At 41.3% G+C, this 19285-nt stretch overlaps 1 long non-coding RNA gene across 4 annotated transcripts in view; it reads left to right on the forward strand.

The window, feature by feature from the left end:
• LOC131189780 (uncharacterized) overlaps positions 1 to 11249 on the forward strand; it is a 43707-nt gene extending 32458 nt beyond the window's left edge. For 2 of the 4 annotated variants that reach the window (XR_009153124.1, XR_009153126.1), the window contains 3 exons: positions 2017 to 2127; positions 9299 to 9495; positions 10552 to 11249. This is a non-coding gene — a long non-coding RNA (uncharacterized LOC131189780). Of the gene's footprint in view, positions 1 to 2016; positions 2128 to 6657; positions 6738 to 9298; positions 9496 to 10551 lie in introns of all 4 variants that reach the window. The other 2 variants (XR_009153127.1, XR_009153125.1) reach the window with 2 other exon arrangements.
• The last annotated feature ends 8036 nt before the right edge of the window (positions 11250 to 19285 follow it).

Raw genomic sequence — 19285 nt, forward strand, 5'->3', positions numbered from 1 at the left:
CAATGACTAGCACGTATGTGCGAGGGGAACCTTCACCTTTACCTTATTACTGGAGAAGGACATAGAAGGACTCTAAAGATGATGAACATGTCCTGCTGCAGTGGCCTTGATTGGCAGGTGTCTTTCTCACTGGCTGGTAGCCTGCAAAGAGGGACGGCATAGCTTGAAGAATTAACCAATCACTTTGCTCACCCTGTTTTATTCACACAAAATCAGGGCAGATGTGGCAAGGAATCAAAACAGAGACATAATGAAAAGCATGGGAGAAAGAGATGCTGCGTAGGGAATGATGAGGTAAAAGGGGAAGGAGGCCACAAGTGAATAACGGGAAGAGAAAGAAGTTTAGAAAGGATCCACTCTAATTAATCAGGTGATAAAAAGAGACAGTAGGATATTTGCACTTTCAGACTTGTAAGTTTCTGTTACTGTATCTTACAATAGGGTAGATTTAGCTCATCATACTATCTGTTTGATCTACTTGAAAGACTGGCAAGAGGTACAGAATATAAATTGGCAATGGGGTAGCCAACTTTAAAATGGTACAGGTGGTCCTCATTTAGTGACTGCCTCGTTTTCCAACTGTTCACAATTATGACAATGATGAAAAAGTAACTTTGTGGCCAGTCCTCTCATTTACAACTTTGCAGGTCTGTAAAAGCAAAGGAAAGCTGAATTAAACTGTAAATCCAACCACAATTACTTAGCAACTGTTTCGTTTAGTGACTGATTTGCCAGTCCCAATTGTAGTTGATAAACGAGGACTACTTGTATAATTTTTTGCCTGCCCAAGAAAGGGTAAAGGGCTGAATAGCACATTAACTCTGCAGAATGGAAAGCCCCACATTCATAGCATTTTGTCCAGATTTCTCCAGAACAAAAATATTTTGTTTGTATGTAAGAGCCAAACAAATACTTTTCAGTACACTAATGGAATTTAAGGCCTAGATATGCTGAGCTTTTTTTTTCAAGCAGGCAGATCAAGTTAGTTGGTGAGGGAACATGGCTGAACACAGGCTGAGAGTTCGACTACAATCTCCCTCAGCAAAACTTAGACAAAGAAGGTTCGACCAGGCTGCCTTACTCTTTAAAGATACTTTAAAGATGCTGACTGAGCCAGGATGAAGGGGCAAGAAAAGACATGTATTTTATGTTCTGCTCTGGAAGGGAGCAATTAAGGAAACCCCAAAGGCAGCTCAGAAAAATTACATGTGGGAGGGCTACCATCCTTAGATAGCAAAAATTCACCTGCCCTTTCCTTAACAGTCTGTTAAAGTCAGTCAGTCAGTCCCCACACTCTTTCACATTGGGTGAGCAAGCACAGAAGTGCAACCTATCCTGCAGCACTCTTACCCTATCGTAACCCCTGGGAAGTAGCATGAAGAATTAGTCCTAAACAGTCGCAGCAAGTGGAGAGAGGAGATGACTCAGCTATTCATGTTCCCTTCTCAAGAAAACACAATTGGAAAAAAGGCCAGAAATGTATGGGAAGCAGGGGTGGAAAAGAGAGAAGGAAAGCCCTTGAGAGAATTGGAGGGGAGAAGGCAAATACCAGGACTTGGTAAGGTAAGGTAAGGACTTGCAAAATCTGTGGAGTAATTTGTAGGATGGAGGAAAAAGAATTCCCAGCATTCTAAAGGACTGTGAGCAAATTGCTTCTCAGGAAGGAAGAAGTATGTTGACATTAATTTTATTTAAAATAGCTACTCATCCTTCAACCAACTCTGGGTGGCTCCCAAACATGCTTTCATCTAAAGCACCTTATAAGGAAATAATTTCAGGTAAAGGAAGAAAGATAATAGAGATGCCTCAGTTGCGGGCCTATCAAAACTGAGGAACAACTATTACACATACTGAAAGGAAACTTAGCAATAGTGATCCTTTAAGACTAAGTCTAACCACCCAGAAAGGCATTATTGACTCAGGGTTTCTATGATGGCCAATTATGGTTGAAATCAGCTACCAGTGAGACTGAGATGAAGCCCTCCTCCTCATTTCTCCTGTTCCCTTTCTTCACAGGGGCAGCTGGTCCTGATGGTCTCAGGGAGGAGGAGGAGGAGGAGGCCATTCCATGCCTTCTAGGAACAGCAGAGGTTCCTCATTCTCCACCATATCTCTTCCTCCCAGATGGTTAGTCTTGAATACAGGCAGTCCTCATCTTACAACAGTTCATTTAGTGGCCGTTCCAAGTTACATTGGCTTGAAAAAAGTGACTTATGACCCTTTTTCACACTTATAACTGTTATCGCATCTCCGTGGTCACATGATCAAAATTCAGATGTTTGGCAATTGACTCTTATTAATGACTGTTGCAGTGTGATCAGCTTTTGTGACCTTGTGACAAGCAAAGTCAATGAGAAACCAAGATTCAATTAACAACAAGTTAACAACTGCAATGATTTACTTAACAAATGTGGCAAGAAAGGTCGTAAAAAGGAGCATAACTCACTTAACAAATGTTTCAATTAGCAACATAAATCGAGGAATACCCTTAATTGGGCTGGTTTGGAGTAGTGGAAATTACGATTTCAACATATCTTAAAAATATCTAATGGGGAATAATAGATCAGCCTTTATATGTCAGTACAGGTAGTCCTCGATTTACAACCATTCATTTAGTGAATGTTTGAAGTTATAACAGCACTGAAAAAAGTGATTTATGACCGCTTTTCACACAACCATTGAAGCATCTCTATGATCAAAATTCTGACATTAGGCAACTGGCATGTATTCATAACAGTTTTACTATCCCAGGGTCCCATGATTCCCTTTTGCAACTTTTTGACAAGCGAAGTCAATGAAGAAACCAGATTAACTTAACAATTCATTTATGTGTTACTAACTTAACAATTGTAGTGATTCACTCAGAAAGTATAATGGTTCACTTAGCAATTGTAGCAATAAAGGTCATGAAATGGGGCAAAACCAACTTAACGACTGTCTTAGCAACCAAAATTTTAGGCTCAATTATTATTAGTCTTCCAAGAAAAAAAAAAAGTCCAGTTGCTTCCTGAAAAAGCACCTTTAGGACGATTTAGGCTCAATTGTGATTGTAAATCCTGTAGTCTATACAAAATAAAATAGAGAAGGAATCACAATTTCCTATCAAATAATTCATATGTTGCATAACCTGGATCAAATATTGGTCTTCAAACTCTCCATGTGCTTCAATATTTGTTTCGTTTCCCTAAGAATTTGAATAATGTTTGGTTAAAGTGCAAGTGCACGTAAGCTTAGCAGCTCAAAGTGAAACATTCAATTCAATCAAAAGGCTTAAGCAGAAGGATTTTTTTCTTTAAAAAAGTATAAATAAAGATCAGAATCTCCAAGAACTTAAAAGTGGAAAGTACACAATGCTGTACTTTTATTGGGATAATAAGGAAGAAGACGACAATAGTGGGTGGCTTAAGAACACCTTTAAATTACCCTACTCAACTCGTAAGGTTATATAAATTTCTTTAAAGAAATAGCTGAGTGCTTCTTTGTTGTTTCCTTTAAAGACTCTGCATGCAGAAATTTAAGCAAATGCAGCAAAAGACACATTTTAATAAATCCAACGGTGGAGTTCATCTGTGGCAATCTTTTTGCAGTGATTGGCCAACACTTCAATGTTTCTACCCCTATAAATAATCTATAAAGTTATTAGCAAAAATAAATATTTAATAATTACATTTAAAAATTCTTATTACATTTGTGGAATTATATAAACAAATGCTTTTACATTCTACATCCAAGTTTAGCATTGTGATTGAGCTGACCCTAAACAGAGAGAGCCTCTCTCTCTCTAAGAGCCAATACTAAAAATTACCAATTAAGATTAAAAATCTCACCAGTTATTTTCACTGCCAAAAAGTAAAGGCCTGGATTCAGAGATATGCCAGACAAAAGAAGCTTATGCAAGCTTCCTTTTCAGACTGCACAATCTGCCTTTTTTTATTATGCCTTTTTTATTAATTTGTTTTTAATTAAATTCTTTTTCAATCTGCTACAATGTCCTTCCTGCCAATGACTACTTCAGCTTCAACCACAACAATACACGAGCACACAATAGATACAAACTTAAGGTAAACCGCTCCAAACTCAATAGCAGAAAATATGACTTCAGCAACAGAGTGGTCAATGTCTGGAATGCACTACCTGACTCTGTGGTTTCATCCCAAAACCCCCAAAATTTTAACCTTAGACTGGCTACTGTTGACCTCACCCCATTTCTAAGAGGTCTCTAAGGGGCGCCGTGTGCATAAGAGCACCAGCGTGCCTACCATCCCTGTCCTAATGTTCCCTTTAATTGTATTCACTTTATATATTCAATTCATGCTTATACTTATATATATTATCTAATACATATTCAACAAATAAATAAAAAAAACCCACCTCCTTTATATAATCGGAGGCTTATCCTTCTATTTGAGGAGCTCAGGCAGAAGGAGGGAGAGCCTTGAAAACTGGATGGAGGAATCTTTTATTTCTGCAACAACCCATTTTCAAGGCTCCCCTTATTTCCCTTTACCTCTTACTCACAATGTAACCCAGGTATATCAGCTGGGAATGTTTTGAAACATGGAAACATAGTATCCGACTCAGGGGTGAAATCTATTTACCTTTCCTATCTTTCGGAAGTGCGTGCTCCGCTCTACCCCAGCCATGCCCACCTCAGCCACGACCCCCCTGAGGTCAAACACAACCCTGATGTGGCCCTCAATGAAATCGATTTTGACACCCATCTCTGCACTATAGGGAGTAAACCAGAAATATGCATTAGGTTTTAGAATGTTATAACATTTCATTTATACAGCCTTATTCTGATCTTTTTAATAGCCATTTAATTCACTGTATTTGACTCTTGGTTTTCAGTCAAAATGTAAAATCTGATATGGACAGAATTTATCTACAATGAAATTTCTCTCACGAAGTCAGTGATCTGCTGCTTTGGATGTTACAGAGAAAAATGGTCGCAGCTTCCTCTAAACAATTCTAAGAACTGTACTTTGTTCCCATTGTAGAGGACTTTTAAAAATTCCCTTAATTTCCTCATCTCACTAGATATTCCAGGTGTTTTTGAGGAAATAAAAGGCCATTAGGGAAAACATATAAGAAGGAATTTCCAATACTTTAGGATTAAGGTCAAGAGACAGTCCCTGCCTTCTCAACTGAGAATGCCTCTAGCACTTGTGCGGGAAAACTAGAAAATACAACCAAGCACTGTTAAGAGGTCATTGTTTGGCCTTCACAGTGGCAATAGACATTGTGGCAAATGATCCATTCTTCTTTTTACCAATCACATCTGTGGATCACTACCTGGTGACCCTCTTCAAAGACAAAGTCACGTACTAGGATTTTGGAAGCCAGCCCTGTATGGAGATGCAGATAATCCCAACCCTGCTGGCTTTCAAGAAACTGGTAAAAATCTGGCTTTTCCCCCAGGCTCTGGAGGCAGGATGTTGATGGAGCTGGTATGGAGCGGCTGGTGAATGAATGAATGTTTGATTGGGGTCTCGACATATTTAGAACCTGGATGTCACAAAATCCACTTGGCTTCCTCTGCAAGTGGAAAATGGATAACAATCTAGCAACTGAATTATCCATTATAATTTAGGGAGTTACAATAATACTAACTGGTATAAAATATAAACGGATATAATGAAGCACAAGACCCAGCGTGGCTTCCATGGACATGAATACACCCAGCAATCCCTCCCTTGCTGTTGTCCAGTTCCAATGGTTCCTTATTTTATTTTGGTAAAGATATGTTTAAATAAAAAGAAATTATAACCATGGGGAGATGGTGTGCTGCAAAGTATGTCATTAACAATAAATGCATTTCCCATGATGCCTTTGTGCAAGAGCATCTGTAGCAAACCAAGATTCCGTCAAAATGTGTTGCAATGTCATAAGGCAAACAGCACCCTTTAGAGACTTGGGTATAAATGCCAGGAGGCTACAAAGATGCCAGAGCAATTGCCATAGTTTGTGTTCCCCTAAATTGGTCTCTTGAGGTTCCACATTCCCACGATGCCAACCATTTTGTGCAAGTATCCAAAAGAGCTGCTCAACATCCCAAATCTGGCTCCAGAGATTAGGGTTTCCTGCATTAAAGACTAATCCTCAATGTGTTTACTTGGCATTAAGTCCACATAAGGGAAATGGAGATTTCTTCCAAATAGGTCCAAATTGTCCAATTTCTCAGAAGACAAAATTATGAGAGAGTGCATATTCAAAGGTTTCAGTGAAGCAAAGGGGGAAAAACACCTGTTATTAACATCTGATTTTGAATGACTGAATATTTTTAACTTTAACATTTTAATTTTATGTACTTTTATATTCTGATGTTTCATTGTACACCACCCAGAGTAAGGGAGACGGGTGGTTCAAAAATGTGAAAAACAAACAAAGAAATAAAATGTATGAGTTCATTTTTTTCAATACATACGTACCCATTCGCTTGCCTGAGTACAATGCAGCTACATGAGAGAGATATAGATGAAAGAAGAGATGACAGAAAGAGATTGTGTGTGTCTGTGCTTGTGTGTATGAACTCCATTCTATTCAATACAACTTGCTCCTCAGGTAACTGTACAAAGGATCATCCCCCTTATGTTTATGAAAGACATAACTGTTACACCATAGGAATTTTACATATTTGATGTTTCTTTTCTACAGGAGAGATATTGGCCTATGAAGCTTGATCCATCTTATCTTCATCCACCATAGGTTCCACACTACTATAGCACAAATCAATGGTAAATCAGGCCTCTAGAAGGAATTCCCCTAGTTTTCTTCACTTGAGGCCTTTGGCTGTAGAGGACAAATGCTTCCCACAGTTCATATTCAGACATTTCAGGGGCAGACCACAAACATTTTGGTTTATCTCAACAGGAAAAGGTTTATCAACAGCTTTATCTCAACAGGAAATTAAAAGATTGGCAGTTCCTGTCTGATATAGTAACAATTCACAAACTGTGTGATTAAAAAAATACACTGATTTCCTAACATACCAATATCTGGATTACTAGAAACGAAGTAAACCCAGCCACATTCCAGATTTCTGCAGCAAAAAATGTTGCTAATCACTTGCAGGAATTTACTGGCTGAATCAGAAATTGTTAACCACATTCAAATCACATGGTTGTCAGTACTCAATTCTGTAGGAATGAAATGCCTAGCAGTTTGCATGACATACTGGGGGAAAAGCCTTCAGTCATGTGAAAAACCATTTTAAACCTCCTCTATGTTGTCTGTCACCTAATATTCCAATTTAGTAAACTCTAAAGCAGATGTGCCCTAAATCTTTAACCCAGATGCCGTGTATCATAGGCCTATGGTCAGCAATTGAAGCTGGGCTAAAGGTATCCAAGATAGTATCCATTCTCAGTTTATACTCCATGGCCAATCAGAAATTTTGGGTCAAACTGACAGAAGTTAAAAGGCCTTTGATCTCACCCCCTCCCCTTTTAACAGCTCTCTCTCAGCTGCCAATCAGCCTCAGAATATAAACCTACAATCCTAACGCTTAGATCAGTATCTCATTGATTCCATCAAAGAATATAAGGGGCGTGCATAAGAGCACAAAAGTGCCTACTGTTCCTGTCCTATTGTTCCCTTCATTATATCAAATTAACATAGCTGTTGCATACTTTAACTTATATATAAATTTTTTTCTTTTATGATGTGTTTTTTTTTATGTCGATGTTTGTGTATACTGTTGTGACAAAATGAAATTAAAAAAAAAGAATGGAATCCCCCCAAAATACAGGGACACAACAGAGTTGGAATCTACATATCTGAGGGTGATCTTCCTTTCTCAATTTCATATGCACCCCAGAATCGAAGCTCAAATCAAAAGCATCCTGAACTGCACAGGAAGGACCCACGTTAAAACCAGCATGTACACAACCCACACTCCTGAGCTCCCACCAAGGACCAGCCCCCCCCCCCCCCGGTAAAACCAAGTTTCTGGACCCCAGTTCCTCTGTAGCTACTCCCGGAAACAAATCTCTTTGTTCTTGGGAATAAAATGATTCTCCTTTTTCATAGTATGTCTGGATTTCAGTTTTGATTTGTTCTTGCATCAACCAGATTCGTGGAAACCCCAAATTATTCTTCTGATAAAATGAAAAAGACAGTTCAGAACAGAAAGCTCTGCACTTCTGAACGGTGACCCTGGTAGCAGTGTCATGCTTGACAGATGTCCAGTAAATCTGATTCCTAGTGCCAGTTCTGGTTCACAAAGCTCTGTTGGCCGACATTACTTTTAGTAGCACAGCAATAAATGGCTTTGTTGAACCAAGAACTTCTGGATGAATCCTCATGATGTTTTTGAGCATTTTGAGATCAGAAACATGTGACAGTTATATGTAAATAGCACGTGTAAAAATTGGCAACATGAACCTGCGCAGTAATCAGGTTACCATGCCTCATTTTGTCAATCAAGTTTTAAAAAAAGCTTGCCTGGGGATAAGCACTTTAATTGAAAGACGTCTTACAAGTGGATGTATATAGAATGGCAGCTTTAGATGTGCCTCGTTTTCAACTGATCTTATGATTTTCATTTATTTCTAAGAAATTACAATTCTTAGTAAAAAGAAAAAGTTGCATTCTTGAAATTATTTCTCAAGAAGTCAAAGTCCCATTTTTGAGGAAAATTATCCCTTCCAGTATAAATAACTTCCTTGCAATGCTAACCCAAAAGGAGAAAGCAAGATGACAGTGCATTATTACACTTCTCCTAAAATAAGCTGAGCAAAGCTGGCTGGGGAATTCTGGGAGTTGAAGTCCACCGGGCTGAAAGTTGCCCAGATTGGAGACCCCTGGCCTGGATCATAGCTCAGGTCCAAGGGGACCTGAGCCCCACCTCGGGCCCTATCCAGCATTCACCACAAAGAGGCACCAGGTCATGTAACTTGACCCTTACAGAGTCATAGTTACCTCCCCAAAAGTGGAAGTAAACATCGTTGTGTGTGTACCTTTCTGTGCGGTAAGAGTTGAAACTGATATGTATTACATAAAGACACAGTGGAAGCAATTTGTTTGTCAGAGAACAAAGAAGTGGTAAGAATGGCTGGGGTTCTGTGTGAGACTGCTGAGGAAGAGAAGGAACAAAATGTGGAAGTAAAAAGGGATGAGGAGAGAAGAGTGTGCGTGCAATCATGTACACATGATGTGAGACACAAGCCATCAGGATGTCCATAGGGTGTGGTCAGAAAAGTAAAAATGCACCTGGGCTGTGTGTGGGGGGGGGGAGAGAGAGAACATACATAAAAAAGGCAGCACCCCTATGATCTGCATTTTGACTTTTCTTTAGGCATGTGCTCCAAACATCCCTGGAGGTCACCAATGTCATGAAGTTAGAGGAGGAGAAACAAACTTCGAGAGAATTTCAGTAGGGAGGGCTCCAGAAGCAACAGAAGCGCCCGGCTCTTCTTCCCCTGAATGAAGGACATCAGCTGGGAGGGACTCAGAAACCTCAATAAAGATTTACCTCATGGTGAAAGGAAGAAAGTGAGTGTGCACAGACAGGGGCCAGATGAGCTGTGCAAATTCCAAAGAAAAACGAATGAAGGGCGACACTGAAGAGAGGCCCTGGAGGGTGCAAGGGGAGATGGAGGCAGAGGAGGATAATAAAACACTACAGTTTAACAGTGGTATAAAGAAGGAAAGAAAAAGTGAGCAGGAAACAGAAAAGGTGAAGCGGAATTGGATGGAGACAGACACTCTTAAGGATAATGAAGTGTGTGATTTTACAGTTTAAAAAAGCAGAAACCTAACTACACAAATGAAGCTACAAACAGTCTGAAGTCGATTGGAAATAGAATAGAATAGAATAGAATAGAATAGAATAGAATAGAATAGAATAGAATTTTTTATTAGCCAAGTGTGATTGGACACACAAGGAATTTGTCTTGGTGCATATACTCTCAGTGTACATAAAAGAAAAGATACGTTCATCAAGGTACAACATTTACAACACAATTGATGGTCAATATATCAATATAAATCATAAGGATTGCCAGCAACAAAGTTACAGTCATACAGTCATAAGTGGAAAGAGATTGGTGATGGGAACAATGAGAAGATTAATAGTAGTGCAGATTTAGTAAATAGTTTGACAGTGTTGAGGGAATTATTTGTTTAGCAGAGTGATGGCCTTGGGAAAAAACTGTTCTTGTGTCTAGTTGTTCTGGTGTGCAGTGCTCTATAGCGTCGTTTTGAGGGTAGGAGTTGAAACAGTTTATGTCCTGGATGTGAGGGATCTGTAAATATTTTCACGGCCGAATCTTCTTGATTCGTGCAGTATACAGGTCCTCAATGGAAGGCAGGTTGGTAGCAATTATTTTTTCTGCAGTTCTAATTATCTAATTAAAAGTAAGAAACTGAACTTTAGAAATCGTTGCCAATATCAATGTAATGTAATGTAAGGCAAAAGACAAATGAATAGAAAATGAAAACTTAAAAAAAAAAACCAGAGGAGAATAAATTTGTGCAAATATAGAGGCAAGGTAACAAATCAAAATTCACATTCCAATTTGTGTTTCTTTTGTACATATTTTTTTTTAGTAGAAGCCAAATGTGTCCTGTCTGATCTGTAACATGCCTAAAATGATCCTGTGACAGACGGAGCCCAAGACGTTGTAGACAACTTTCCTGCTCCTCACTCTTCCCTTGGTTTCTCACTCCTATCAGCGATCAAGGAGATCTTAAGAAGCTTAATTTTATCAGCTCAGACAATATGATGCTTTCCTGGGACCAGCCATGCATTCCAATGCCTTTCTCTTCTCATCTGTTCTTGATTATTTGAATTAAATTGGCTAATGATTCAAACTTGGCACCCTGAAATGGATTTTTTCCTAACATTGGCCGACAGTCCTTTCTCCAAGCTGTCAACCAGTTGTGGCTCCATCCAAAACAGATGAAATTCTTCCATAAGCTTGAAAACTTCAGCAAACTATATTTTCCAGACTGTCGGCACCTTTGCTTTCATTCAGTTCCAAATAGGAGCTATAGATTTCTACTACTTTCCCAGGACTGCATCTTGAGGGCATCTTGATCCAATCTCCAAATAAGCATCTCCAAGTTGATACACAGATATCTAATTAGGATAAACCACAAAACTTTCTCAAATCTCTAAGGTCAGCATAACCAGGCTGCAAAAAAAAAAAAAATGACCACAAGTTGGCAAGAAAGAAAGACATTGTTTTCTTGCTACACTAAACCAAACACTATTTCATTGAGGGCCACATCAGGGTTGTGGTTGACCTCGGGGAGGGGGCTGGGATGGGGGAGTGGCCTGGATGGGGTATGGCCAGGGTGGCCGTGGCCAGCTTGATGTCACTCGTGTCGGGGAAGTGCCTTTGGTGGCCGGGGGCGGGGGTTGGGGGGATCCATTGTCTCCAGCGGAGGAAAGAGCAACCACGGCAAGCACCAAACCCATATCCACTAGAGGAACCTTGCTGTCCCTCTCAGGTCATGCGGAAGACCTGTTGTGACCCAGGTTCCTGGACCTGGACTCCTGGACTCGGATGATTCAGAAAGTGAGGGAGAAGACCTGGCAAGCCCTTCTTCTCTTGGGCCCTCTCCCTCCCTGGCACCCACTCAAAGGGAGGAGGAGGGGCCGGCAAGGCCTGATTCTCTGGAGCCTTCTTCTGATTTGGCAACGCCCCAAGAACAGTTTTGGAGTGATGCAAGACTGCGCAGACATGACCGGCGCGTGCAGCAGAAACAGCGTTGGGATAAGGCCAAGGAATGATGGACATCTGCAGAGACTATAAATAGGAGGCGGGACTTCCTGGTTTTTTGTCTTGGACAAAGCAATGAATTTGCGCGGGCAAACTGTATCAATGGAGGGAAGAATATATTCGTGAGTAATTCTGGCCTTATCTATAATTTCCTCGTTATCTCCAGAAACTTGGCAGGCCCGTGGGTAGATGTGGCCAGGACATTTAATCTATGTAAATAAATTAGAAAAAGAGGCCTCTGACTGACTCTTTGCTGGGAGTATTGGGGGGAGGGAAACAGAACAACCTCTGATCCATCCAACATCATAATAAAGTTTGCAGATGACACCATGGTGCTGGGTCTCATAACTGGAGGGGATGAATCAGTATACAGGGAAGAGGTCCAGAAGGTATCCGCACAGTGCTCAAAAAACAACTTACATCTAAATACTAGTAAGACAAAGGAGATGATGCTAGATTTCCAGAAGCACAGAGAGGAACCTGCCCCGCTGTATATCGTGGGGGGGGGGACTATGTGGAGAGGGTTTTCTCTTTTAAATTCTTGGGAGTGCTTATTAGTCAAAGTCTCACGTGGAAAAACAACACCTCCCTGGTGATTGGCAAGGCCCAACAGAGACTTCATTTCTTTAGAGTCCTGTGAAAAAATCAGGTGGAACAACGGCTGATGACCTCTTTCTATTGGTCCAGGATAGAAAGTGTCCTCGCATACTGCATTACAGTATGGTATGCTGGTTTAACTGCTGCAGACAGGAAGGCACTACAGAGAGTGATCAATTCCCCATTCCAAGCCAAATTGGCACACACTTGGCTTGCAAACTTGGAAAGCTGCAGGAAGAAAGGAGCATGAACCTTGTTGGGGTGCCAGGAGGGAGAGAGGAGGAAAGTAAAGAAAAAGAGGAGGAGAAAGAAGAGATAGCAGGAGGAAGTGCTGAGGAAACCATTACAAAAACCAACATAGCACAACACCTCTTTGCAAAGAAACCCAAAGCATGCAGTCCCCTCAGCTTGCAAAGGCTTGGACCAAGCAGTGAAAGTCCTTTAAATACACACACATATATATAAACACACACCCCAAACCAAACTGCGAAAAGCAGGCAGGATATTGCCAAACCACATGAGGCATCCTCAAGCATCAAAACAAAAGCAAAAAACTCCAGTTGAAGTGCAACAGAGCCCAGCGGTCTTTAAGAGGCGCAAACGAGAGACGGATTCCCTTAGAGATGCAGCAATTAAGGTGAAAGGTAGCTTCTCTCTGCCCCTATTTGCACTCTGAGAAAAAGGCATCCAGACACACACATAACTTGGTGGGGTCCCCCTCCGATGAGGCTTTGGGGGAGCCCCCCCCCAGTTACAAGTTGGGCTGCTGCATGCTTGTCTTGCAAACTTGGAGAGGTGTGTGAAGGGAGTGTGAGCCCAGTTGGGGTGCTGGGAGGGGAGAAAAGTGAGGAAGAAGAGGAGGAGGAAGAAGAAGAGGTAGCAGGAGGAAGAGGAAGCAGGACTAGGAAGAGGAGAAGGAGGGAAAAGCAGACATAGCAGAAGGAACAATGCCACCCCTGGCCCTGGAGCACTGCTCACTTGCGGGCAACGGCCTCACTGTTTGAGGGCAGGAACGAAGCCTTCAACTGAATGAAGCCTCGCACCCACATTTAGCCTACCGGAGCTTGCCGCACTGGGGGAGGATTGAGGCCCCGTTGTCCTGTGGAGCCTGCCTGTGTGGAAGTGGGGCATCTGTGTGCAAATGAGGCTCTTGAAAATGGAGCGATCTTTGAGGGCAATTCCACTCCTGCACCTTTGATTTCTTCAGCACGCATGGAGCTGGGGCACCCAAGCAGCCATGATACCCCTGCCCCAGCCAGCCAGCCCAACCTACTCCCTGGCTGGTTGGCCGGCCTGCACAAATCCTCACCACTCTCCTCCTCCTTGCTCAAGCAGTGGCGGGCTCCACAGGACAGTGGGTCTCATTTCTCTCCTGGCATGGTGAGTTTTAGCAGGCTGGATGCAGGTACAAGGGCTTTGCTCAGTTGAAGGCTTTGTTCCTGCCCTCAAGCAGTAAGGCTGGTGCACACAAGCGAGCAGCCCATCTGGGCCACAGATGGCATTGGTTCCTGCACCCGGGCCTTAGATACGACCCACCCTGGAGTCAGTGAGAGACACCACCCTACTGCCTTGGCCCCAACCCCTGTGTTTGTACACAGGAGGCAGTGAGGATGCGAGCGCTGGCGTCCTGGGTGAAAAAGAAGGAACATGAGGCCTCGCATGCACTCGCTGCCTCCAGTGTGTACGCCCAGGGGATGGGGAAGGGGTGGCTCCCCCACCAGCTTCAGTGTGGCCCCGTGGATGAAAGAATGGCTGCGTTCCGGCCTGGATGGCCACCACCAGGTTGTAGATCAGCGCCCAGTAGGCCTGGGCCAGGCTAAGGCGCCATCGGCTAGTCCTTCACTGTTTCCAGGGCAGCCCTACGGGCCAGATCTAACCATTTCGTGGGCCGGATCTGGCCCGTGGACCAGATCTGGCCCATGGACCTTGAGTTTGACACCCCTGCACCAAACGAATTCTGGAACATCTTAAGATTGCCAAATTTGAAAAACCACTTTATTTAAATATATAATATATAAACACTTGATATTTAAATATATCTCTTTCTTAAAAACTAGCAGCTATCTAGATTTTTCAATCCAGTTACAGTAGTTTTGTACTAGTTTATACAGGTATATAGATAAAGGTAAAGGTTCCCCTCGCACATATGTGCTAGTCGTTCCCGACTCTAGGAGCGGTGCTCATCTCCGTTTCTAAGCCGAAGAGCCAGCACTGTCTGAAGACATCTCTGTGGTCATGTGAACAACATGACTAAATGCCAAAGGTACACTGAATGCTGTAACCTTCCCAACAAAGGGGTCCCTATTTTTCTACTTGCATTTTTTACATGCTTTCAAACTGCTAGGTTGGCAGAAGCTGAGACAAGTAACGGGAGCTCACCCCGTTACACTGCATTAGGGATTCGAACCGCTCAACTGCTGACCACTGATCGACAATCTCAGCATCTTAGCCACTGAGCCACTATGTCCCTTATACAGGTATTTAGCAACAGCAATGGTACTAAAACTTATATACTGCCCCATGGTGCTTTACCGCTCTCTCTGGACAGTTTACAATGTCAGCATATTGCCCCCATCAGTCTGGGTTATCATTTTACTGACCTCAGAAGGATGGAAGGCTGAGTCAACCATGAACCTGTCAGGATCAAACTCCAGGCTGTGGGCAGAGTAAACCTGCAATACCACACTCTAACCACTGTGCCATTAATCTTAATTCTTTTTAAACAGGAAACAATCATACTTTATTTTGCATTAAACAAGTCTGGAATCAAATTAGGATGTTTGTTGGTTACCTAAATTGCTGGTCCACAAAAGTTGGTCAAAGATGGATTATTTTCACAATGCACAGATCTATTTGAAAGCTTCACACAATGTTGGTGGTGCTACCCTGTGCTTTAGTGTTATGAATAAGAGAGGAAATATGAATGTAGGAGCAAAGGCAGGATATTTAGCTGAGGCATGCCAGTAATTGCTGGATTAACAAACAGTGCAGGTATATCTAACCACAATTATTTTCAAACTTCAGCTGCCCTAATAGGTGCAGTGTGCTGGATTCTAGAAAACCAATAGCACCACCTGGTGTGCAATAGATATAAAGCATCTTACAAAAGTCAATCAAAGTTGTCTTGCACCGACCATATTTACAAAAAATCATAAGATTAAAAAGATGCTTGGAGGTCTTCATGTCCTACCTTCAGGCAATAATCTGTGAGGGGCTGCTAACCAATAGAGACAGGGCAAAGAATGGGTGGAGCTGCTTTTTTCTCTCCCTGTTTTCCTCCTTACCAACTATAGTTTCCTTGGGCTTTCTGCTTTGACATAATGTCACAATTTATGTCATAATTTGTACAGGGAAATGTTGCAGTCTGTGTACACCTTTGAACTCATTGTTATACTCTCAGGCCCAAACTTAAATGAAGTTAGATATATCAATACATTTTGAACGTGGGCCAAATTAAATGACGTCAATGAGATTTTTACTTAGATGTCAATGTTGCCTGGATTATCCAAAATTGTGAGAATCGGATCTCAGTTTTTATATGTTATAATAGAGACAATATGGGTCTTTCTTGAATCATCTGCTCTTTTGGTCAGAAAACTGTTGTCCTACAATCTGGGGAACAAGGCTCTTTTTTGGGCCTGCTATTTAAATTGCCAAAAATAGAGCCAGTCAATTCTAAAACATGGCCAGCCAGACAACTGGACAGAGAGGCCCTTTGCTTGGTCACTCAGATCCTGGTCATCTTCTGTCTGGACTACTGCAATGCACTCTACATGGGACTATCCTTGAAAAGTAATCTGGAAGCTTCAGCTGATACAGAATGCAGCCATGCTAGCAATCTTGGGAGCCCCAAGGATGGTGCATGTAAGAACTCTACTGTGTGAACTCATTGGGTGCCAATTTGCATCTGGGTCCAATTTAAGATTTGGTTATGACCTTTAAAACCTTCCATGGTATGGGTCAGACTATCTGAGGAACTATTTTCATCCCATTACACTGGCCCTTCCCAGGCAGGGAAAGTATGCTGTGGACACCATCAGCCAAATAATTCTGAGTGGCAGGAAGAGAGCCTTCTCTGCCATTGCCCCCACCCTAAAGAACAATCTTACCACCAGCACCAGCCCCCACTCTCCCAGCTGTTGTAAATGGTTAAAAGACTCGGCTCTGCCATCTTGCTTGGGGTTCTGAAACCTCCCCCACCTTTTAAATCATGAATTTAAGATTATTTTATTCCTACATACATATACATAAATACATATGTATGTATGTTTTAATGTATATTTGTAAACAGTTCAGTCTAACCCCATCATAATTCTCAGCTTTAAGTAGACAGATAGAACAGAATAGAATAGAATAGAATAGAATAGAATAGAATAGAATAGAATAGAATAGAATAGAATAGAATAGAATAGAATAGAATAGAATAGAATAGAGTTTTTATTGGCCAGGTGTGATTGGACACACAAGGAATTTGTCTTGGTGCATATGCTCTCAGTGTACATAAAAGAAAAGATACGTTCATCAAGGTACAACATTTACAACACAATTGATGGTCAATATATCAATATTGACCATCAATTGTGTATCATAAATATATAATAAATAAATAAATAAATAAATATATCAATAAGCAAGCAAAGTTACGACCAGAAGCTAACACGGGTTTGTCAAAAACAGATCATGCTAAACAAATCTTATTTCGTTCTTTGGTAAAGTGACTAAATTGGTGAACCAGAAAAATGCAGCAGACATAGGATACTTGGATTTCAGTAAGGCATTTGACAAAGTAGACCACAACCTACTTCTTGGTTAGCTAAAAAAAATATGGGATACAGTATTACCACCAGATGGATTTATAACTGGCTGACAAACTGCACTCATTGTGTAGTGATTAACATCTACATGGAGGAAAGTATAATGTGGGGTACCCCACGTTTTAGGCCATGTACTCTTCAACATCTTCATAAATGATTTAGATCAGGGGTAGTCAACCTTTTTATACCTATCGCCCACTTTTGTATCTCTGTTAGTAGTAAAATTTTCTAACCGCCCACCGATTCCACAGTAATGGTGATTTATAAAGTAGGGAAGTAACTTTACTTTATAAAATTTATAAAGCAGAGTTACAGCAAGTTAAAGCATATAAATAATAATTACTTACAATTTAGTTTCACGTACGTAACATGAACTACATTTATGCGTGGGCGATACAAATAGCATATTTTCAGAAATTTAAATTGTCACGGGGAATTTTATGAAAACCTAATGAAAATGTTTTTAAATAATGCTATGAAATTTTTTTAAAAAGTCAATTAAATTTAAAAAAAAGGAAAGTGCTTCAGTATCGGACAAAACCCCTACCACCCACCATGAAAGCTGGAATGCCCACTAGTGGGCGGTAGGGACCAGATTGACTACCACTGATTTAGATGAAGGAATAGGAGGAAAACTCATCAAATTCGTAGATGATAGTAAACTGACAGGAATAACAACACTCCAGAAGCAATACCCTACTCACGATCCAGATGGATCTCTAAAGACTTGAACACTGGGCTGTATCTAACAAAATTAAATGCAATGCAGAAAAAAAGCAAGGTTTTACACTTAGACAAGAAAAAAACAAATGTACAGGTAGAGATTAGGTAAAAATGTGGCTCAATAGCAGTATCTCTGAGAGGTATCGTAGAGTCCTGATGGACAATCATTTAAATTTGAGCCAGCAGTATGTGGCAGCAGCCAAAAAAGCCAATCCAATCCTAGATTGCATTAACAGAGGGACAAAATCAAGATCATGTGAAGTTTTAGTTCTGCTTTATAAAGCTTTAGTAAGACCACACTAAGAGTACTGCATCCAGTTTTGGTCACCATATTTTAAAAAAGATGTTGAGACTCTGGAAAGAGAGCAAAAAACGATATTTAGGTAGCTAGAGGCTAAAACACATGAAGAAGGTTGCTGGAATTGGGTATGTTTAGTCTAATGAAAAGAAGAACTAAGGGTAACATAAGAGCAGTGTTCCAATATTTGAGGGGCAGCCGCAAAGAGGGGATCAACCTATTTTTCCAAAGTACCAGAAGACAAGATAAGAAACAATAGATGGAAACTAATCAAGGAAAGCTGCAACCACGAACTAAGGAAAACTTTCATAACAGTCAGAACAATTAACCAGTGGAACAGCTTGCCTTTATAGGTTGTAGGTGCTCCATCACTGAAGACTTTCAAGAAGAGGCTGGACAGCCATTTGTCTGGAATGATACAGAGTCTCCTGCTTGATTAGGGGCTGGACTAGAAGACCTCCGAGACCCTTTCCAACTCTGTTATTATTTCGTATACTGTTTGGTCATCCTTTACCATATCAGTGTTTTTAAAAAAATCTGGGACCAAGTGAGGATACAGAAAAGTCTTTCACATTTTTTTTATCTGGGGAGCTGCTTCCACCTCTTGTTACAAGCCTGGCCGTGGCCGGAGATGCCCTCGACACGTTCCCTCAGGTCGGCTTTGGCCATCGACGCGGGTTTCTCTTCCAGCCCGTTAAAAGAGGGCGAGGCTTCGACCGCAAGGGCGTCGCCGCGTCTTAATTTTGTTTTTAACCCAGCTCTGTGGGGCTCTGTGAAGGGAAGAGTCTCTCCCTGACCTTTTTAGCGGTTTAAAGCTTCATTTATTTACGTCTCGCCTTTATTATTTTTATAAACAATCGAAGGCAACGAACGTACGCCTTCCTCCTGCAAACAACAACCCTGTGAGGTCAAACCTGAACGCAATGTTCGTGCCTGTCTTAAGCTTGCAACTTTTGCTTACATTTGTATTTCTGAGCTACCAAGTTCCCTATCGGCGTTTTAACTTATTTAGCTGCACAGAAGCGTCATTTGCTTTTCCAGTTTGTGTGTGTGTGTGTGTGTACATTGTTGTTGTTTCTTGCTGCCCCGGATCGTGGCTACACTCAAAAGCACCACACACACAC

The sequence above is a fragment of the Ahaetulla prasina genome, chromosome 2 (genome assembly GCF_028640845.1).
Source record: "Ahaetulla prasina isolate Xishuangbanna chromosome 2, ASM2864084v1, whole genome shotgun sequence".
NCBI classification, from domain to species: Eukaryota; Metazoa; Chordata; class Lepidosauria; order Squamata; family Colubridae; genus Ahaetulla; species Ahaetulla prasina.